Below are 24317 nucleotides of genomic sequence, written 5' to 3' on the forward strand. Positions count from 1 at the left end.
AGAAATCAAATTATTAAATTAAATTAAATTAAATTAAATATGCCTGCTTATTAGGGCTTTTGCTCCCCCCCCAAGCGGCATTATTACAAAGTCAGCTTATTGCTTATTATTAAGAGAGAAAGAAACAACAATGACATTATTGTGGACATGTACTATAGGCCAACCACTAAGCATAAAAAATAAAATAAAATAAGTATCTGCAAAACCAGATGGCCATTATCCAAGCAATACACAACTATGATAATTGAGATTTCAAATATCCAACAATAAAAACCTCTGTTGCAAATGGGAGATCTAAACAGGTTTTTGATATAAATGCAAATAACGTCATTGGTGGAGAAAGGTACTAGGGGTTCAGCTATATTGGACTTAACACTTACTTACAGAGAAGAAGCAGTCCAAAAGTGGAAGTGATAGGGACCTTAGGAGAGAGGGGCCATATAATCCTAGAGTTTCCAATTGAAGACAGTCAGAGCAGTGTTTCAGATTTCAAGAGAACTGACTTCAACAAACTAAGAGCAAAAGTAGGAAGGATTCCATGGATGGAAATCCTGAAAGAAAAAAAAATAGTTCAGGAGACCTGAAGAATTCTGGAAAAACAAGTTAATTAAAATCCAAACATAAACAAAAGCAAAGAGGAAAAATGACTCCAGCGTAGTTGCTCCAAGAGCTTTCTGGTAAACAAAAAAGCTAAGTTTTAAAAAATGGAAAGAGGGACATATAACAAAAACAGAATATTAGGAAAAATCTGAACCTGCAAGGATGGGGTCAGAAAGGCTAAGGCTCAGCGTGAAGTAAGGTTTGCTACGTAAAAATGTCAGAAATAACAAAAAATGTTTCTTTGGTTAAATTCAGAATAAGAGGAAAGTGGGAAATGGAGCTTATATAGTTCACAACAAACATACTCATTTGTAATACAAACATGATGCAAGTCAAATCTGTTCTTCCTACCTTAGAGATTTTGGCTTCCAGCCTGTTGCATCATGTAGGTAGAAGAAAGAGGCCCAAGACTGTGAACTTTGATTTCACTATAAAAGTATCATGCCAAAGAAATTGCATGGATATACTCATATAAATTACCAGGAACTGAGCTTGAATCAAAGGCAACTTTATGTTTAAACTGGCGTTCTGAGAAAACGCATATGAAAATCTGTAGCTGCTTTGACAGTAATTAACTTGAGCAATTAATTTGATATTACTTTGGTGTTAAGACTGGTGTCCAGACAAATACTTTTTTGTTATTACTGATTGTGATTAATCATCCTCTCTAGTGCACAGCAGCAAGAATGAGAAACTTAATCCTCCCTTATAGTGATGTGTCTGAATGAAAGTGAACTAAAATCATACCAGATTATCTATATGCCATGATCCAAGTAAAATTATGTCCAAAGCAAAACAATCACCTTTGGTTTCAAGATGAAGTTTCCATGCATTTGAAAGCCAAACCAGTTTGCTTGCTCAGGTTTTTCATTTGAATCATGACTTCTTTTGAATATTGGTGATTCAAAGCTGAGTAAGCTTGCGATGAGCAACAGTCAGAAGGGCAATAGTCCCACTGAAGCTGATGTGTCATAAAAGCTAGAAACCCAGACAAACATTATGGAAGAATCATAGTTATCTGATATATCAGTTCTGCAAAACACTCCTGCCTATGTCCTGAAGAAGGGAAGTGACAAGTGCTGGCAATCAGAAAACCTCCTGCAAAGAGGGACTGAAGAAGCAATATGTCAGCCTGACAGAGAAGTTTTAAGTTAAGAGGTGTGGGCAAATAGCTAGTTATGTAAATGGTACTAAAGGGAACAATTTGAAATCTTGATAAGGAGTATTTTTCTTAAATATCATCTGCAGTTCTATTGGAAAGGGTTCACTCCTGTCTCACTCCGAGATAGCACACAAGTCATTCCTCCCCACAATGAATCAGAGAGACATGGTTTAGATTTCCTTAGAAACTCATTGGATAGGCTGATTGTGAAATTATGGCTGCATTTTTGCCAACTAAAGAAAAGAAGCAACATTTCTGGCAAAGAAAGGCCAATCTAATAATTAGACCCAAGAAACAAACAACAAAATACAGGAATGGCTGACCTTTTATTTTTTGCTGTTTCCCCCCCCCCCTTCATAAATAATTGAATTTACAACTAAACCTGTCCTGGTGTTCTCAATTATCACAGTTCTCTTGTGCTTCCCAATTTGTCTGAGGAAAGTAGCTTGAAATGACTGAAATCAAGCTCCCCAAAATGGGGACAATTATATTTCCTTGTATTAAAATTACCAACTTGATATTTTGACCTAAAGCTCCGAAGGAGCCATTCAATTAAATATTTTTAGGTGTTTTTCAACATGCCTCTTGATCTTTTGCATTTCCAGCTGTGTTAGAAGTCAAGGGAAGTCAAAATACCTAGACAGGAGCAGAAGTGCCAAAAGGGTGAGACATGAATACAAAAAGGCCAAAATACCAAAACAAAATAATAACAAAATAATAATGAGAAGTACTGGATGCCCTATAAGACAGATTTTGGGTTGTGAGATATGTGCTGATTGTTGAGTTCTAACTTATTTTAATAAGCTTTGAGTAAGGACTTTAATCTTGAGATGTTTATCCAAATTAAACTCAAATTCATTGTAAAACCCTTGGAGTTGGCCCATTACTTGTAATATCATTGGAATACTATAGTACTCTGTTTCAGAGGTTGTTTGGACTCTAACAGTATGGAAAAATACTATTTAACTATACCCCAAAGAACTAATCTTGCTGACATTTGAGTCACAATGTATTATTTATCCAGAATAAGCAGAACTGCTTTTTTTTGGCTCATTAATTTTAGGAAGACAGTCTGTACAACTTTGTAGATAGCCAGTGGAAATGTGTAGAGAGAATACTCTGGATAGAAATACTTTTTTTTACCAATAACAGAAATAGCCTATTCTTATTGAGATATATTCCAAGTATAGGAATGGTATTGTACCCTTTATTGTTTAAGGTCATATAATAGGAGGTGCGGCATATTCTACCTGCCACAGTGTTGAGTTCTGTGGAGAGGGGTCATATCAGAATAAGCATTCTGAAAGGTTTTGGTACAAACAGAATGACATTTTTTCTATTCTACCAAAAGATTAATTCCCCCCCAACCCCGTGCATAGAAATTTCACAAATTTGACAAATTTTAATTATTAGAAGGGATCACTGTATAGCCTCCTAGAAGTAAAGGTATTCTGTCCGTCATAGTAAAGTTCCTATGTAGGTGAGGTCCCTATACAGTACTTATTGAATGACCTAGTGATGGTTCAGAGCTGTTTGTGGAGAGACCATCTGAAAAGTCAAGATAGCAGCTGTGACTACACAAATGAAGCCCCACCCCTTTGTACAAAGTTCTGACTCCTTTATAGGCCTCATTCACAAAAAAGGGAGGTGGTCTTCTATTGCAGTCACAGCTGCTATTTTGGCCTTTTCTTAGCCATCTTGTGGATGCTTCTGTGATGGTTGATTTCTGAGTAGTTCGCAGGTTTTACTATTTTATATGATAGCTGAATTAATGAAATTAATGGAATAATATTTTATACTCACCTATCCAGCTTTCAGAACCATATGTAGAGATTCCAGAGGAAGGCAGACATATATTGCCTACTGATTCATCTTTCTTTCTTTCTTTCTTTCTTTCTTTCTTTCTTTCTTTCTTTCTTTCTTTCTTTCTTTCTTTCTTTCTTTCTTTCTTTCTCTCTTTCTCTTTCTTTCTTTCTTTCTTTCTTTCTTTCTTTCTTTCTTTCTTTCTTTCTTTCTTTCTTTCTTTCTTTCTTTCTTATCACAGAATGAGTACTTCACTTTACTACAGGAATGAGTTGGTTCCTCCTTTCTTTATTCTGTGTGTGCCTTCACTAGGTATGTGGAATTTCCCCACGATGTAACTTTCTTTTGTTCTCTGAGGTTTATTTGCAAACGGAAAACTCCTTTTGCTGAAGAAGCACTCTATGCCACTTAAGCATTGACTGAGTCGCCACTGCTTATCTCTGGTCATAAAGGACTAATTTGGACCAAATGTTAGTTCTCTGCCAACACTACAGATTCACAGGGCAGAGAGGAGAGTTGGAACAGGCCACTCAAGACCTGTTTCATCTCAAATGTGGAATTAGAAGACTGGGTGATGATAAGCCTCATTATTTAGAAGTGGAGAGGGAGGCAAGGAGAGAGGGAGGAAAGGAGAGAAATCTGTACACATTGTCAGTCAGCAGAAAACTATACTGATATGATGTTTATGCTTCCATTCCTGACCCTTATACTTTGCATCTGTTCCCTGTCACTGGCAGTAATGAATAAATCAAAAATCTAAGAGATTTTATATATCTTATATGTCCTTGTATGGAAGAAAATACTACTGTAGTATTGATACAATGAGCCTGTTGCATTCACAAGTGGGATGAGATGAACACAACATTGTGGGGATACACCAGGAAAAACAGGGCACGGAGGCTGTTAGTGTGGAAAGGCTGTGTTTTTTGGTTAATCCATCCTGAACTCTTTTGACTCAGCCTATATGAGTTGCTGATTCAGAATATGGAGAGAATCTGTACAGGTTTAGCAAGTCAAAATAACCATGCCTTGAATTTTCTAGCACTTTAACAAAGACCAGGTAAAATATTATTTAATTGATTGGGGGAATATAGAACTTGCAAACTAAAAAAAAGAGATTTTTCTTCTTCCCCAAAATGAAATAAATATAAACCAAGTGCCTCATAAGAGTTTTGCACTAGGAGGAAGAACTGCCTGTTTTTTAAAAAAAAAAACACCAGAAAAGGATTTTAGTATTTCTTTATTTCCTTTTTATTTTCAGGAATTATATAACCACAAAATTCCTGTTTACTATATTTCTTCAGGGTAAAGTTTTCTGTGGTGCGAGATACCTAAGACTATTCAGCACACACACTAGAGATCTAAAGAAAGTCTATTTATTGAAGCTTCCAGGAAAAATATTGACTGGATAGTAAAAATACTTTCTTTGATTACTCAGGCTCATATGTTAAACTTAAAATTACAGGAACTTCTTTTTTTACTGATTTATTTTTAGACTTTAAAAATAAGTACTGGATTTTAATGGGAGAAAACTTACTTTTTAAATTCCTTATTTTCCATTGACCCTGCAGATCCAGCTAGATTAGTTTAGATCTGCTAGCAATGGATAAGATGGCTGTAGCCATCTGTGTGATCAATTATCATCCTCCAGAGACTTCTGGGTTCCTTGTTTTTTTTTGCCAGTGAGTGCAATGCTCTCTCATACATTGGGCATAGGCACGGAACTAATTGTTTGTTATTTCCGTTATTTAGGATGTGATGCCACTGTTGAATGTTCAGTTCAAAGGAATCACTTTTATGAATCTTATTCAACTCCCTGGGGTTCTTTGAGAGAGACCTTCATGCCTACGGATTTTCATTAAGTTAATTCAGAAACCAAATCTTTAAATTAGAATGAACCAACATGTGTATATTCAGATGTTGTTAGACCAATTCTTAGCAATCACAATCACTGATAGTGAAGGATGTTATGAAGGGTATAAGATACTCACCCCCACTTATTTTATCAACAGTTGCTTCATTACTGTGGTAATTATATGCTAGAAAAACAAGAGATAGGATTGTTAAGGCCATTGGAGGGTTCAGTTTGAAACTTTTCCCCTTAGGTATTATGTTTGGGTTTAGGCACAATAAGTGTGTTGCAGGTGGCTATTTTCAAAGATTTGCAATGAATAAGATTTCTTTTAGTATTATATTTTAAAATATGGCGCCATGCTAGATGCTTCATAGATTTCACATGCCCCTTTCTTTTTATTGCATATTAATTCATGTCCAGTCTTGATGAATAGGGTGAATTAAAGCAGACCTAAAGCAGAATTAAAGCAGAACAAACAGTTCTAGTTCATATCCTTTTGAAATACCAGGCAGATAGAAGAAATATGTGGTTGATAGAATCCCAGCTCATCTAAGCCAAGATTCTGAAATATTTAAGAAAATTTTTTAAATTGAATGCACTGTATTTATATCACTCTGAGTTACTTAGTGTTTTCCATTTTATCCATACCAAAATAAACATGAACAGATTTTGAAAGCTTGAACTGATTTATATCTCATCTTCAGAAGTCCAAAATTCTTCTGTTACACCTACTGGTACAAGAAATAAGGATACTTACAATGTTGAATAGAAAGTTCTCTATATTTCCACTCTTATATGCACCATTTCCTTCTAGGTTTGGAAGAGTTAGTTAAATGGAATGTCATACCTATAAAGTTTTTAATTTTTTTAAACTCTGTTTGAAGTCAGCTCTGAGACTTTCTTTCTGAGCCTCGCATATGGTAAAAAAGACAAGAAGCTTGGGAAAAAATCAGGGACACATAAAAATAGATTTAATAAAATGATCTTAAGTACTGAAAAACCACTTGGAAAATAGTTTTATTCAGCAGCTTTTCCTGTATGTGGCATAAGTAGAAGAATGTGGTCTGAAATAAGGGTTTTACTGGCACAGCTTTATGATAACTGCATTACTCACCAGCAATCAAGCCATGAGACAGTTTCATAGGAAGTTCCAAGTAAGTGGCAAACTGCTCTTTAGAGACACATCAATTTCTCACCATACATTCCAATGGACCCAGGCAAGTCATGGTCCGGTAACCAACGTGGTGCATTTTCCTTCTCCACTTAATGGGATTATGAATGCAAGAACTTTATTGTGAATTAAAACAGTATTTATTTTTTTCTTAAATGTTGGCTTCCAAAAACATATCTGGTTGATTTCTTTATTTCATTGTGGCCCTGTGGTGGCAGGTCTTGGAAAACAAACAGGATTGTTTTATTATCAGGAACTTTGTTGTCCTAAGGAAAAAAAGTAAAGTGCTTTATTTTGCTTGTGGGGTTGTGCTACAGCTTATGCTGATCAGAGGGAGAAAAGCTGTTGAGAGGAGAAGGACCATTAGGTCCTACTTGTCTCATAGTCACCAGGCAAAGAAGTTGAAGGGCCTGTTGGGCAGCCAATCTCTTGCATCTGCAACTGAAAGGATCAGCCTTCAGAATGCTGAGCAAAATGGAAGACCCCTTGGCTCAGTTTCTCTTTACTGTCATAGTCTGTTTTCCTCCTTGCCACATGGGCTGCTTGAGGAAGAATAGCTCTCAATTTTGAAGGATGAATGGATTGTTGTTTGGAACCACATGCTGCCTTGTAATATTATCCTTTTGTTGAGTCTCCTCTCCTCTCCTCTCCTCTCCTCCCCTCTCCTCCCCTCTCCTCTTCTCTCCTCTCCTCTCCTCTCCCTTCCCCTCCCCTCCCCTCTCTTTCTGAGCTGATTACTTGCTTCATTTATTAATCTTAACCTCTAACTTCCTTTCTGGAGTTCTCCTTTCTCCCATAAAATTGCCCATCTTTGCTGTTGAGGTCAGTAATGGCACGTTAATCCAGAAATCTTGGGATAGTGATGAGGAGTTATTTATGTAGCATTCAATTTTATTTAAGTATCAAGGCCATTATTTGCTCTTTTCTGGTTTCCCAACATTAAATTTAAGGAACAGGGAAACATTTGCACTTGCAAACCACCAATTTATTCTTAAAGCTACCCACAGCCATCTTTCAGCTGTATTTCTAAAGCTCTGTGAATATCCGCTATGCTTTATACAGTAGCCTTTTTAGGCTGGCATCTCCAGGCATGTTAGAATATAAATCCCCAAATTCCCAGCCAGCATGATAATTGAACACTAGGTTGAAAAAAGTTGTTTTAGAGTGAAAGCAGTCTTGGAGATTTGATTGTTGTCTATCTGGCTATAGATATGGGGCCCCATATCTTATACAATGTTTTATTAATAATCCCTACATGTTCCCAGATTCATGAATTTATTAATTAGATTAGTATACTGCATTTTCTGTAGGAGCTTAAGGTGGCTTACACAGTGCTTCCCCTGTGCTTAATCTTTCACAAAGTTCTAGTGAAGAATTTGTGCCTTCTTTTTTTCCTGGATCCACATGTTTCAGACATACTGATCAAATGTATTATTTTCTATATCAGTACTCATATTATTCAAAACTTGGGATCTAAAATTATCCTCTTTATAGGACATTTCATTAGCTCGCTCTCATTTTGGAAGCAGACTACCATTTAATTTATTCCTTTTTGAGGACTAATATCTAACACTAGAAAACCTCTATTATACTGTGGTTCTTGATTTTTGTATTTGGTTAATTGATTTTAACAGTGAGATTATAATGAACAAATATTGTTTGGCAAAATACTTTGGAAATATAAAGTAAAGAGTGGAATAGAGTTTTATAGAACAGACCAACCCCAGATTCTAACTCAAGGCAGAAATGAAGAAGCTTAAATTCCTATTTTGGACACATTATAAAAAGACCCAGCTCTCTGGAAAACGGTCTAATACTGGGAGTGTTGTGTAGTGGGTTCTGGAGAGCAGGAAGGATGCCAGGCTTATGAGTACAGTATAGCAGCTCTTTATTAGGTGGAAGTGACCGTACTGGGGAATAGGGCTACCTGCAGGTAGGCAGCCAACCAATCGGATTGAACCTCTGTTTCCCGCTGAAACTGCTTCCCGCCAAAACAGTTACAGTTCAACGCCTCCTGGTGGTGACTCTTATACAAGTGCTATAGGTGTTCCTAACACCCCTTCCCCCTTAAGGATGAAACAATATACCTATACAACAAGCTTACATCATGACAACCAATCTTCCCAATGGACCTCGGCATTCGGCTTCCCTTATTTGCGCACATAGTCAGTGAGGTATGTGGGTGGCCTATGGGGTTGAGATGAATGTCTTAGGGTTTCTTCCCCCTTGGGGGCTGGCGCCTTACTTGGCATATCCTGGAAATCCAAGTTTTCCTGAACTGGAGAGTCAGCAGGTAAGCTCTGGTTGACCATTTCTGGTAGACCAACCCCATAGTCAGACCCTGTGGCAGGGTTAGCCCAGCGGTCCTGGGAGGATTGTTGTCCTGGTTGATCAGGGTTCTCCCAATGCAGTTCTGAGTCAACATGGTCCTCCTCGGGCTCGGATGCGGTTGTTTGTTGGTGGTGTTGGTAGGGGGAATGTGAGCTAGCTTGTGTGCCAGCTTGGAAACTCAATGAGGGGTAATTTTCCCTGTAGTTGCTTGGTGACCATTCTGGAAATCTTTTCCTTACTTGGTCTATGTGCCGTCTGACCTGATGACCACCCTCCACCCCTACTACGTAAGATATGGGCCCAGTTTTGTCAACCACCCCCCCCCAAAATCCACAAGTGTCCCGGACCATAGTTCCTGGCCCATACCAAGTCACCCAGGTGTAGTTCTCTTGGGGTTTTGGGTTGTGCGGCCTCAGAAGCCACTTTGTCGGGGTGAAGCCTGTCCAGTTTGGTGATGAGGCGTCTGCCCCAACGGAGCTCCACAGGACTCTTCCCTGTGTCTGTGCATGGTGTGGTGTGTTGTGATAATAGGAATTCCGCCAACCTGTGGTGCCAATCACTGACGATAATGTGCCTGAGTACTTCTTTGGTTGTTCTCACCATCCTTTCTGCTTGTCCATTAGTTGACGGGTGGAAGGGCATGGATGTGGCGTGTCTAATCAAGTTTGCTCTCATGAAGGCCTGAAATTCAGCAGTGGTAAATTGAGCCCCATTATCTGATACCACAACGTCAGGCAGACCATGTGTGGCAAAAAGTCTCCTGAGCACTTGGATTGTTCTGGCCATGGTCATATTTGGAAGTGGCACTACCTCCAGCCATTTTGAGTGGCTGTCTACTACTATTAGGAAAAGCTTTCCTTGAAATGGACCAGTGTAGTCTATATGGACCCTGGACCAGGGTGTATGTGTTGCCTCCCATTTGTGGACAGGCACTTGGGGCATCTCAGGTCTGGACCTTTGGCAAGTGTAGCATCCCTGTACTTGCTCTTCCACTGGCTTATCCAACCCTGGCCACCAAAGGTAGCTCCTTGCTAAAGCCTTCATGCGAACTATGCCAGGGTGCCCTTCATGTAGAGACTGCAGAACTCTATCTCTTAGTGTTGATGGTATAATAACCCTACTACCCCACAACAGGCATTCTTTATGTGTGGACAATTCATGCCTCCTTAAAAAATATGGTTGGAATTCTGGGCCTGGACTTTTATCCTGCCACCCTGTGAATACCCAAGACTGAACTCTGCTCAGGATTTTGTCTGAAGCTGTCTCCGCTGCAACATTCTTTGCATGGAGAGGGCATTCCGGTAGCTCTTGGATTGCCAGTATCTGTGCAGCTGGCACCGGATCTGGTTCTATGTTTGCTAGGGGTAGCCTACTTAACCCATCTGCATGGCCCATTTCTTTCCCTGGCTTATGAATCAGTTTAAAATTGTAAGCCGATAGGAATATGGACCATCTGAGCATCCTAGGGGAGAATATTTGTGGGGTTTGTTTGTCAGTGGTGAATAAGCCTAATAGAGGCTTATGGTCCGTAAACACTGTGAATTCCCTACCATACAGATAGTCGTGGAATTTTTTGATCCCAGCCACTATTGCCAGGGCTTCCTTGTCTATCTGTGCATAGTTCCTTTCTGCCCCTGACAAGGTTCTAGAGTAGTAAGCTATGGGAACTTGTGTACCATTTTCCTCCAGATGGCTTAGCACTGCTCCCACTCCATAGGGTGAAGCATCGCAAGCAATGCAAATAGGCTTGGTTTCCATGAAATGGGTGACTGTGGACTTGTTGGACAGTAGAGCCTTTAGTTCCTGGAAGCTTTTGACATTGGTCCATTTCCATGCAGCTTTTTTTTATCAAGGAGTCTATGCAGGGGTTCAGCTATGGCTGGTTTGTGGGGTAGGAAGGAGTGGTAAAAGTTTAATAATCCCAGAAAGGCTTGCACTTCAGCCTTGTTTTTGGGAGTGGGGGCCATCTTAATTGCTTTCACTTTGGATTCTGCGGGGTGAATCCCACTGGCATTGATCCTGAAACCCAAAAATTCTGTGGATGCAACCCCTATGCTGCATTTGTCTCTTTTTAGCTTGAGACCTGCAGAGCGAAGCCTCTTTAAAACTGCCCTAAGTCTGTCTGCTAACACTTCCTCTGTTTCTCCTGCAATGAGGACATCGTCAAAATAAAAAGCCTAATACATAACAGGGAGAGATGGAGGTAAAGAGAAGAAGAGGACTATCAGCAGCAAGGTGGATAGATTCTGCTACTTGGCAATGAATACACCACTGGGAGACTTGAAAAAACAGGTGAAGAATAGGTTGTCACAAAGTAAAATCTATCTCTGTGGTCACTGGAAGTTGAAAACAATGGGAAGTGCCATCAATTATTTTTGCCAATAACCGGTCAGACACTGTTGAATGAGTCCAAAGAATATTTTTCCTCAGCTTTAGCTGTTTTCATGCACTTATTTTGTTTCCATCCTTTGGAATAAAATCTGTACCCTTATTCTTATTTTCTGTTCCTTTAAAAGGATAGTGTTTCAGATAATTGAAAAAATTGATTAGCTCACTTTTTAAACTTCTCTAAACTACTAATTATGGACTATTTAATCAAAACTACTTCCTATCTACAAAACTGACCTCAAAATGATTACCAAAATAATACATGTTGTGCCAGGATAGTTTGGATTTTATGTTCCAATCAAAGAAGCAACTTTTTAGGTCCTTGATAATCCACAATTTACTGGCAGTGTGAAAAAAGCAATCAACCCCATAGAAAAAAGAAAGGGAGTAAAAGAAATCAAATAATGTTTTGTGAATGGTTAGGGGGTGCTATTAAAAGAAACTGTTGAGAGTAGTTATTTTAATGAATAGCAATTCTGCTCTTAAAAATGGGATGCGAAATGAGGTAGATAGAAAGGCATCAAACACAAGAACTATGTAAAACTAACTACTAACTTCTTAGTACACTGGCTGTATTAGGCCTTTTCAAGGAAAAATAACCTGATTATTCAGTGCAATATTTGCCTCAGAGTTTATGTCAGTGAGTTTGATATTTGATGTCTATGTGGTTTCATTTTCTTAATAAATTACTTCTTGTACCAATTAACATCAATCTCTGAAAATTTGGTGTCCTCTTGGCCTCATGCCAAAGCTATTAATGATGGCTTAGATTTCTATGTCACCAGTGGCGTAGCGTGGGTTGTCAGCACCCGGGGCAAGGCAAGTAATTTGCGCCCCCTAACCTGTGGATTTTAGCACTCGAGTCTCTTCCACTAGCTCAGGAATTCTGGGAGTTGAAGTCCATGAGTCATAAAAGAGCCAAGGTTGCCTACGCCTGAGTTAGATTCAAGGCAAAAAAGGGTCTCTGGAGAAGAGGGAAAATGCTAGTTTAAAACTGAAACAAGGCAACTTTAAGGTGCCTCAGCTGTGATTTAGGATGAGACAAAGAGAGGATATGGCGTTGAAAATGGTTAATGGGGCATGTTTGTTCCACTCTTAGTGGACGTCAGGATAAACCCCATGAGAGAATGACCTTACAACAGATGTGAATAGGCTTGGACTACATTTGTAGATTGAGTGCATACATCACATGGAGCGATGATGGGCTTCATCAAGATTTATGATCCCACAATTGGCTAGTTTTCTCCATCTTGTCCTAAACCCTGGATACCAACCACGGTTTATGGCTTAGCATGTGGCGTGGGGTTGACCCAACATGTTAGGCGACAAACAATGACTTCCAACTTACAATGCCTCAGCTTCCCAAGGTTATTCCAAAGCCGGAAAAGCCAACCAACCCACCCTGCAGCTTTGCCTGCTTAGGCTGAACCCCAGGAATTCATACTTGCTGTGGCGCCCGACCTATTTTCTGCCCAGACGCTGCTTATCCAAGCCAAGCCGCCTCCTTCTCTTTGGCACCTCACCCCAAAGATTCGCCGGCCTGGCTGGAAACTCTCGCTGCTGGCGACGTGTGTCGCCTCCTGCAGGGGGAACCGAGTGGCTGCAGAGAGTCAATACAGCAGGAGGAGGAGGAGGAGCAGCAGCAGCAAGCAGCCGCAGGTGCGGCGGCTGCAGTTGTTACCTGACTGCCAGTCAGTCTGACGTAAGGGAATTGAGCTTTACCTGTTGGTTTAGCATCCTGCCAGCAAAAGTTTCAGTCATTCAAAGTCAGCGGACCAGGCTGGGTGCCAAAGACTTAGGAGCAGACAGAAGGGAGAAAGTTGGGAACTTTAACTGAGTTTCCGAGTGAGGTACTATCATTCCTTCTCTTTGTACCTTTATCCACATCCATAACAATAAGAGAGTTGGAAGGGACCTTGGAGGTCTTCTAGTCCAACCCCCTGCTCAAGCAGGAGACCCTATACAATTTGAGTAGTCTCCTCTTAAAAACTTCCAGTGATGGAGCAGCCATGATTTCTGGTGGCAAGCTGTTCCACTGGTTAATTAATTGTCCTCACTGTCAGGAAGTTTCTCCTTAATTCCAGGATGTTTCTCTCCTTGATTAGTTTCCATCTATTGTTTCTTGTCCTGCCTTCTGGTGCTTTGGATGTATAAGTTCACACACACACACACACACCATTCTTTGCTGTCATGTCACCCCAATGATACGTTTGGTTTGCCATTAGGGTGCTGTGTGAATGTGGTCTTTAAATAAACCGTTGTTTATTAAATAAAACAGTTTTTTTTTAAAAAAAACAAACAAACCCCCTTTAAATAAAAGGGAAAGTCTGTAGCTTGGGAGTTTGGAGAGAGAAATGTTTTGACACAGTTAATGTGTGTTTCTGTGACGTTCACGAAGCCCCGGTTGAATGACATGAAACGAATCCCAGTTTATGGCCAATTTGGGGAAGGCGGCATCTGAGCGCTCGTTTTCCCCGCACCGGGTCCGGTCAAATTCACACACTCTTGAGCCAATCGAACGCATCCTTGTCTTTTAATCCGGTTCGCGCTCCAGAAACTGAGATTGAAGGCAGAAGAAGAGTTCAAGCTTTTAATGGGGCGAGCGAGGGCTGCTTTTCTGCATTCCAGCAGGACAGGATTTATTTATTTTTTTATTTTTTATTTTTAAAAAAGCGCCTTTTGCAGAACAGAGACAGCACGGGCGCGCCCACAAACACACACAAACACGCACACGCACCTGACCACGTCCTTTCGCCCCCAAAGTCTGCATGCACGGTTGGATCGGCAACCTGCTGACGCAGCTTTCGTTCCAGAGCAGGGACCCCCGGAGAGATGCTGCAGCGATCCTCCCCCCGCGGGAAATCCACCCTCTTTCAAGCCCCGCCGCGCCCCGCCTTTGGCAACCCCGGGAGCGCCTTGGGAGAGCCTCCGCAGCGGAGCCCCGGGCTTGCAGGAGGGCCGCGCTCTGTGCACGCTCAGGAGCCGCCTTCGCCTTTGCGGGGGGGGAGGAGGGAGAGAAGGCTTCCGTCCAGCGCCGGAGCGAAGGTGGAGCGGCCCAAAGGAGGAGTCACGCTGTGTGGTTGTGTGTTTGTGTGTGTGTGTGTGTGTGGCATGCCGTGGGGCATCAGGCCCTTCCCAGCCGGGGCTCCGGTGCCTCCGCCCTGCCGGATCCCGGCGCCGTCGAGCGCGCCCCCCCAGATGTTGCGCCCGGTGCGGCCGCCCCCCCCTGCACCCCCCACGCTACGCCACTGCAAGGATGTGTTCAATTGGCTCAAGAGTGTGTGAATTTGACCAGACCCGGTGCGGGGAAAACGAGCGCTCAGATCGAGCGCGCCCCCCCCAGATGTTGCGCCCGGTGCGCCCGGCCCCCCCTGCACCCCCCACGCTACGCCACTGTATGTCACAGGATATTGTCACAATAGATAACAGTCACACCATAATATCTTAATAGTAAACATCTTCTTTGCTCCTTTGAACAGTAGACTATATTTTAGTGAAACAACGTTTTCATTCTTTCACTTTACTCATTTGTATTTCATAGGACACCCAAAAATGCTGTAATTACTGTAAGTGTCTTCTTTTGATTTACTAACACTTCTCAAATGCCTGGTGGAGGTCACTATTGCAAAAGATTAAAAATATTCTTTTCTTTTGCATTAGTGCCAGGAAAATGTGAGTTTCCATATATTTAAGCCAAGCCAATTTTAACAATTGACAACTCAGTTCTTCATGTCTGCCTACTGTACACAGTCATTTGAAACCAGTGCTATGTGTTCAGTCAAATAATGTGATCTGAAATCTGAATGTGAGGATCTGTCATTGATCCAATATCTTCCAAGTTTTCCAAAGTAGTTTTCCAAACTTATTCCACTAAATGCATCCAGACATTGTGATGATTTTCAACAACTATCAGATACAAATCACTTAACGATTTGGGGAAAAATATCTCTGAAAGCAATACCAGGCCTCTAAAATTGCATCAAGAAGCAACTTCCATTAAACCACTGAGATTAAATTAATGGTTGGTGATAAAAGAAGAAGCATATTAGTCTCCTAAAGCTCTTTCAGGTGATATGATGAAAGAATATACATTCTGATACACTATAATTTCTAAATAGAGGTTGTTTCCCATTTGGTTGGTATTCTCTATTGACTTTGAAATATGCACATATATAATGACCAACACACTGTGATATGCTTCAACATCTATACTCTGTATCTACTGTATAGAGATTCTCAAACTTTCACGTCATGATTGTCCTGAAAATGCTTTTCAGAAGGCAACTAGATTTCTTTGGGTTTTTTTCCTTGAAAAAGGAAAAGCTGAAGAAGTAAACTGAAGAAGTTTCTTGGATGAGAAGCAAACTGTTTTCAAGGAAAAATCCTGAAGAAAGTCCAGTTGCCTTTTGAAAAGCATCTTTGGATCTATACTGTGTGAATCATTTTTAACCATAAATTATTACCCATACATTTTCAAAATACGTCCATTTTGATGCTATCTTTTAGTACATCTTTCCACAAAACCTGTTATTACTTGCTTCCTAGACAAAAGAAAACCAAACAATTTGCATTTTTTCTCCATTCTAAGGATGGGCAATCATTTTTTTTAAAAAAAAACCACACAGGATGTCTGACTTTCATTTATTTCTTAATCTGGGATTCATGTAATGATCCCTCTTTTTGTGTCAGTTTTCCCAGTTCTTCATGTGACTCTTCTGTTAACAACTATGGTCTACTTCCATTTTTTCATGGGCTGTTTAAGGGCTAGATCAGGCAAGATCAGGAGCAACTGACATCAGATAGATTTATTATGATAATAATGGTCCCTTCTATTATTATTATTATTATTATTATTATTATTATTATTATTATTATTATTATTATTATTATTATTATTAATTATTATTATTATTATTATTATTATTATTATTATTATTATTATTGTAATGTATCTGGTGTGTGAATCTTACAGTCTGGGCTGCTGGTGCTAGTGATGGAGTGCACATGATTTCTGGAGGCAAGCTGTTCACTATCAGGAAATTTCTCCTTAATTCCAGGTTGTTTCTCTCTTTGATCAGTTTCAAACCATTGTTTCTTGTCCTGCCCTCTGGTGCTTTGCTGAATAATGTGACCCCCCTCTTCTTGATGGCAGCCCCTCAAATACAGTACTGGAACACTGCTATCATGTCTCCCCTATTTCTTCTTTTCTTTAGATTAGCCAAACCCAAATCCCATAGCCATTCTTCATAGGTTTTAGTCTCCAGGCCTTTGATCATCTTAGTTGCTCTTCTCTGAATTTTTTACAAACTCTCAACATCTTTTTTGTGATATGGTGACCAAAACTGGTTGCAGTATTCCAGGTGTGGTCTTACTAGGGTTTTATAAAGTGGTACTAATACTTCATGTGATCTTGATTCTATGCCTCTGTTTATACAACCCAGGATTGTATTAGCATTTTGGCTGCTGCTGCTGCACACTACTGGCTCATAGTCAAGTGATCATCCACTAAGACTCCAAGGTCCCTCTCACAGTTACTGTTTTTAAGCCAGGTCTTGCCCAATCTGTACATGTACCTTTGGTTTTTTCCTGCTTAAAAGTAAAACTTTGCTTTTTTCCACATTGAAACTCATTTTGTTGGATAGGGCCCATAGTTCAAGTCTGTCAAGATCTTTTTGGATCCTGGGTTTGACTTCTGGGCTGTTGGCTACTCCTGCCACTTTGGTGTCATCTGCAAATTTGATGAGTTCCCCTTCAATTCCCTCATGTAAGTCATCCTTTCATTTAAGTCATTGATGACGATATTGAGGAGTTCTGGGCCTAAGATGGAACCTTGTGGTATCCCACTCCTTACTTCTCTTCATGAGGACTACTCATTGAGTACAGTTTGTCAGCCAGTTACAAATCCATCTGGTCTTGTTGTTGTCTATTCAATCTTTTTCTAGCTTACTAAGGAGTAGGTTGTGGTGTACTTTATCAAATGCCTTACTGAAATCTAAGTATACTACATCCACAGCATTTTGCTGGTCTACTAGTTTAGTCACCTTATCAAAGAATGAAAAGATTGGTTTGGCATGATCTGTTTTTAACAAACCTGTACTGGCTACTAGTTATAACTTTGTTTGCTTCTAGTTGTTTGCAGATCTGTTAGTATCTGTTATAAAACTCTCTTATCAAATACTGTGTCTCTGTGAACCTCCTAGCTCCAGTAATTTGTGCTGTACTGCCATACATATTTACTTTAACCACCATGTGACTAAAGGAAATAACAAAGGAGGAAATTATAAAAATTCTGGCTTGACTTTTGGACTAACCCTGCTTTTTGAGGTAGGATGTACTTGATGAAATCAGAATTTCATAACCTGGGACAGTTCCAGGTGCTGACTTTCTTCAGGATAATGTAAGCAGCTGTGAATAGTTTTCTTTTGTAGTTTAGTTGGTTCATTTATGTAGCTTTTCAGGAGAAAACATTTCTTGCTATGGTTACTACAACTCTATTAAGAGGTAACAAAGGAAAAGCCGAGCTATTCCACTCCTAGTTTGCTGCAGTTTTTTCCAGCAAAAAATGGTGTGCTTTAAGATTGTGAAAAGTAGGATGAAGGGGCAGGGTTGAAGTTTTATAGAAGCATGATCAAAAAGCAACTGTTTAAATAATTTAAATATTCAGGGCCAGATAATGACTGAAGCTGGTGTCTTAGCCAGATTCTTATCTGCTATGTAATCCTCAAGAACTGGTGAAGTGGAAGACAGTAAGTGTTGCCCAATCTTCAAAAAGAGGAAATAGTAATTTCTGGCAAACTACAGATCATTCAGTCTCACATCAATAGCTAAGAAGATTCTAGGCCAAATTATGTAAAGACTGTTTGCAAGGCTTTTGAAAACAATGCCATAATTATCAGTTGTCAGCAAAGATTTGTCTATAATAAATTTTACCAATGAATCGTTTTTTTTCAAGCTGGTAATTTCCTAGTTGCTGTAGGCATTACTACATTTTGAATTATGAAAAAAATGGAAAAAGATTTCCTGTGACAGATTAGCAAGCTAGTTAAGTGCAGGCTGGATAGCATGACAATTAAATGGATAATAATTGCTTCAAAAATTATACTGAAAGAATTTAATAATGATATTTCATCAAACTGAAGAGAAATATCAAATATCAAATAAATCTAAGGATCAATTCTGGGTTCTCCACTCTTCAATATTTTCACTAATGTATTGGATGAAAAAGAAAAGGGAATGCTTAACAAGTGTGCGTAGGACATAAAATTAGTTATGATAGCTAATATTGTTGAAGGCACAAATAAAATTAAAAATGATATTGGTAGATTGGAAAAAGTAACAACAATAATTTTAACAGATACAAGTGCAAATAAAGGCTTGTCTTTATTTAAGAGAGAGGTATAGCATGGGGGATATTTATTTGGATAATTTAAAAAAGAAGCTGGAGTGGTAATTAATTGCAAATAGAAGTGTGATGTGACTGAAAAAAAAAAGACTAATGCCAAATGGGCTGCATCAACAGAAGGAAACTTTCCAAATCAAAGGAAATAATTGATTCACTCTATTCTGAGTTAGTCAGATCCTACCTCAATAACTGTCCAGTTATTGGGACACTACTTTAGAAAGGATTCAGAGAAATTTGAAAAGATACACAGAAAGGCAGTGTATATGATCATAGGCAAGATCTATGAAGGGAGCTAGAAAGAGCTAAATAGGTTTAGCTTTGAGAAAAGATAATTCAATGGGGATATGTGGTGCTGGAGGACCACTATTTGCTTGCTTTGAAGGAGTATTAGAGATAACTTACATGTTCATAACCACCATGACAACCATGTACTTGTCTAAGGCCATTAGAGATCATTCCCTTATGGGAAATCATAGGCTGAATCTGTTATTTGTCTCAGAAAGGATTTGATGAGATCTTAGGGGAAGGAACAGCTGCCTCCTGTTATGGACAAATTACTCTCTGATTGCCAAACCTTTATCTTTAACCTCTAGGATGGACCTATTTGATTACTTTGCCCAGGCTTCTATAGGCTTTCCTACTTGTTTTCCTGAAGATTCTTGGAGAAATTCTGAGTCCTTGTTGGGAAGTTCTGTTAATGTCTTGGTTGACTTCTGAAATGGGGAGGTAACTGAAGCGTTTGATGGGATTGCAACTGAGTACCCTTTCCCTGTTTACTGCTTACTGGAATTTATTCAATTTTGTGAAATAAAGTGGCATAGAAGATACATAGGATGATGCTACCAAAAGATGAAGACAGAATCCAACCAAATACTGGCAAGAGTTCAGGTTCAAACTTACATCCTGTTGTTACAAATGATGAAAAGATAATACTTCTTGACTATTGCCTTCATAGACAGGGTTTACTGTGGTATGTAGTAGCTATGCCATATGAACTTTGTATCCTTGACCTTCCTGACTGATAGAAGTCTCTAGGAAGGTAAAAGGAAGCTATGTCAGAACAATAGTTAACCCATCCTAACCCATCCAGATGAGGTGCTGTTGCCAGTTTGGAAACAGGCAGTGGTACAGCCTCTGGATATTGCTTGATCCCACTTTGGATAATTATTGGCTGATCTCTCACCTCCTTTTATGTAAAAGTTGTTGAGAATGTAGTGGACCTGCAGATACACACAGTTTGTATAAAGCTGAGCTTGATATAGAATAAAAATGTAATTGATTTTTTTATCCTGACATACAGTATGCTGGAACCAAGATGGGGGTGTCTGACTCTTCTGATTCATTGGATCTCTTAGTTCACTTCGATACCATTAAAGTGCATTTGAATTGGCCCCTTTAATTCTATGATATTATCCAAAATAAATCACTCCAAAGTTGTTCATTGTATATTTAGAAAGTACAATGTTTTGAAGAACTTCAAAGATAGTTCAAAATGCACCAGTATGGGAGCCCAATATTTCGATTCTAGACTTTTCTCAAAAATAGTTATTAATGGATGCAAAAATACCAGAAAGTAGGCTGAACTAAGAAATTAAAAACAAATAGAAGATAAGGGAGAATAATTCCAGATTTTTGCTAAGAAAACTACATGTTTGACTCAGACATTGCTTTTTTAATATCTAAGTTATGGCAACATAACTGATTAACAGTCCTGGGCTCCAATCGAAGTACAGAATTTGACATTTAGATCTTAATAATCTTGGAATTGCTCATTGGAGAAGGCTTACTAGATGACTCTTCATTATCTATAGTGTTCCAAATGAGGATGTAAGACAAGGACTTCTCAGTGGCAATCTCCAGGCTTTTTTTTAAAATGTGCCAGATTTATTACCACCATTTCTACTTTCCAAGGTTGAAATGATGTTTTATTTAAAAATTTCTATTACAGTGTGCTTTTACATTACATGTTAGCAGTGCTAGTTGGCTGCCTTGAATCTGCTTTTGGAATGGATTGGCAGAATAGAAATATTTTATTTTTGTTCATGAACAGCAAGCTTGTGTAATCTGTGGAAGTACAGCAACCACTGGAGAATCTAAAATAGTGTGAAACACATGCATTTTCTCTCTCGTTTATCATGCCAATTCATAGAGAAGGATCTTCTGAACGAGTGACTCACTTTATATTTCTTTGGCCTTGGAATAAAGCAAAACTTACTAGCAACTCATCCTTCTGACATATGCTTAAGCGGATTCAGCACATGGGAACAATAGAGTTCTGGACGAGAGGCTCCTTTTATTTTTAAGAGAACAGGTCTGTTTCCATAAAACGAAAAAACAAAGCTTAAAGCATGGCAGTGCAAACTATTTATTGTTTACTACAGTTGCTATAATAATCTTAAAACGCTCCCTCCAAAAAAACGTTTAGGCAATTTTTGTTACACACAAACCAATACTATATTTTATGTTAATTCAAATGTACCTTTATAAAAATTCATAAAATAAAAAAATCTCAGTAAAAGAGTCTGAAAACAAAGCAAAATGGCAAATAAAAAGGGGACCAAACAACCCACCCAACCAGAACCTTATCCAGCAGCAAATGCTGACAAAAGAATCTGAATGGGAAGGAAGAGAAGGAGGAAAGATGTGACCATTCATTAGCAAGATTGGTGTTCCCATCAAGAAACCTGCACAATGTTGAATAAATTTAACTGGTTTTTCAGCATGGTATTATAAAATGGAGATATTTGAGGGTCCAGGTCTTGCTAAACTTTAGTTCCCAGCAGTCCTTGCTCAAATACTTTAAGGAATACTCTGGGTATGGGGGACTGAAATAATAAATAACTCCTATATAAAGAAGAAGGCAAACATAATCACAATCTCTATTCAAAGGGAAGGCAAAAGTAGCTTTCCCCAGCTCACCCTGAATTAGTTAAGTTAGCTACGGAGAGATGGCTAGATGAAACAATCAAAAATATCCCTTACTGGCACCTTTTCCACCCAGTAATAGGCTGTCCTTATGTACTTTATACCTATGGACTCAGTGTAACTAATGGCATCAAATCCTTTGTTATGATGCACACACACTGAATACATACTGTATCTTGAGAGTTTTTACAACATCCAGTTCATCCTAGACAATGATCTTATCCCATGTGTCTCTATCATCTGTCTCTCTATCTTTCTAACCATCCAATTCAAATACAATACTTTTTTTAAAAAAATGTTAAAGATGCCAGTCTCAGTCTTAATGTGAAACAAAACGATGGGGATATTATACAGCCATTACATCAGGCTCAGAACATCCTGTCAGAGAGTTCTCTTAGTGGGCAGAAATGAAAAGTGATCCTTAAATAGTTTTTAAAAAACTGACAGGATATTTCCTGAAAAAGGAAAAAAAAAATGAAAAGGCCCCTAAGGTACAATTTTAAAAATTAGCTGGAATATTTATCTATATTGACTTCACCCCCATTTCCTTTCTTTTAATTTGCAATGCAAGGCATCAAGCCGGATTTGATATTTGTTCCAAGAACATTGTGGATTTGCAAATCTTAAAGAACCTCATAGCTTGCTTAAATTAGTGCAGTGACTTGGGCTTAACATTTGTTTCTTGAAGTGCTACAATCTGTTCTGCCACTTGGAAACCCTAATTCTGATCTTCCTCTATTCTCTATGTTGACTGTGAATCCCGAGTTGGGCATATTCATGAAAGAACACTAGGGAAAATCACCTATAATAAAATATCAATAACATTTTTGGATGACTGCATGCTTTGTGAAGCTACAATGGTAAAACTGAGGTTAAAAATAACTTTTTAATACACGTAGATAAAATACTGCATACCATTGTGTTTTTTTTCATCCTTAATACAGAGCATTGACTTTATGGATTAGTGCCTTTAAAAAGGGTATTGTGTTTGGATCGAAGAATATTTTCATATTCTTTTCTTCAAAGGCTGTGCTCACTCTTGGTTCCACATGACTGGTTTTTATCTGGCGTTTAATGAAACTGAAGGAAAAGAAAGACCCAAGCAAAAAGGGGGAAGGGATTAGAGAAAGCGAAGGAGAAATAAAAACAAAGAAAAGACAGAAAAGAACTGACTAATGTGCACTGATTTTTCTGTCATTGTGTTGATCCAACTGCTGGATGCTGAACTACTCAGTGAAAACACAATCGGTATCTCAAGAGACTCTGTGTCAACAAAGCCTCCTTCTGTTGCCCATTGCAATATCTGTTTAACTAATCAGGGGGAAATTTATCATACAGGATTTAGTGGGGTTGTTTGGGCGTCTCTAAGCACAATAGTGCTGAATGTTCAGATGTCATCTGTGCTCCTCTAGAGACAAAACACCACAGCTGGTAGGAAAACAAAAAGTTTCCAGAACTTGGATTTCAAAATAAAGGATGCTCTTACAAGAATGCAATTTTTAACAATTCGTAATGTGCTTGTTTGTTTATACATGTATGTATCATTTAGATTTCATGATTAAATAAGCCAAGGCAAACCAAACCAAACTTACACAATGACTACCATAAAGCTATAGGAATAAGTGTTAATGTCAAATAGCTGTTCAACATCTTCAACATCTCTGGGAAGGGTGTGATATTTTTTCAGGCAGCTGAACAACTCAGTATGGATGATAGTTTGGGGCAACTTTACACATTTGTTTTTACATGGAAATCTCACCATGAGGTGATAAAAGCTATACTTCTGTGGTTACCTATGCTTATAAATAAAACTCCCTGTGTAGTGATATTTTTAAAATAGAAATAGATTAAATAACTATGTAAAAGTTGTGCTTTGAAGATCCTTTCCAGTAGAAGCTGGAATTAAAAAAAATGGAGGAGTAGGGAAAGAAAAGACCCATAGAAATACATGAATTCTGAGGAACTGATGGAGTGCCAGATGGCTAGAGGAGAGCAAATGTTCACATAACCTTAAGTATTTATTATTCAGTGAAACTGGAACAGGTTCAGAAAAGGGTAGTGAAGATGATTGAAGGATTAGAAATGTTCTATATAGAGGAATTCACAGAGCTGAGTATTTATTTATTATGAAAAATTATTTATTATTAACTCAGATGCTCAGAGCCTTTACTATTTTTATAAACAACTCAAGGTGGTGAACATATCCAACATACCTTCCTCCTCCTTTTTCCCTGTGACAACAACCCTGTGAGGGGAGTTGGACTATAAGAGAGTGACTGGGCTGAGGTTGCCCAGCTGGCTTATAAGGCTTAAATGGGGCTAGAAATCACAACCTACAAGTTTCTAGCCTAGTGATTAACACTTCACCAAACTGGCTCTCAAAAAAGAGTGAGCTGGGCATATATAGGCCAAATCTGAAAGGATATAGTATAGAAAGTCAAAATCCATACTCTACTGTTCTACACTGCAGGTCATGAGATCACGGCTATAGCATATAGGATGGCAGATTCTTATTTAAAGTTAGAAAAATGTCCTAATACAGGTGGTCCTTGACTTATGACCACAATTGAGCCCCAAATTTATGTTGCTAAGTGAGACATTTGTTAAGTGAGTTTTGCCCATCTTACAATCTTTCTTGCCACAGATGTTAAATGAATCATTGCAGTTGTTAAGTTAGTAA

Source organism: Vipera ursinii (genome assembly GCF_947247035.1).
Source record: "Vipera ursinii genome assembly, chromosome: 1".
In the NCBI taxonomy this organism is placed as follows: Eukaryota; Metazoa; Chordata; class Lepidosauria; order Squamata; family Viperidae; genus Vipera; species Vipera ursinii.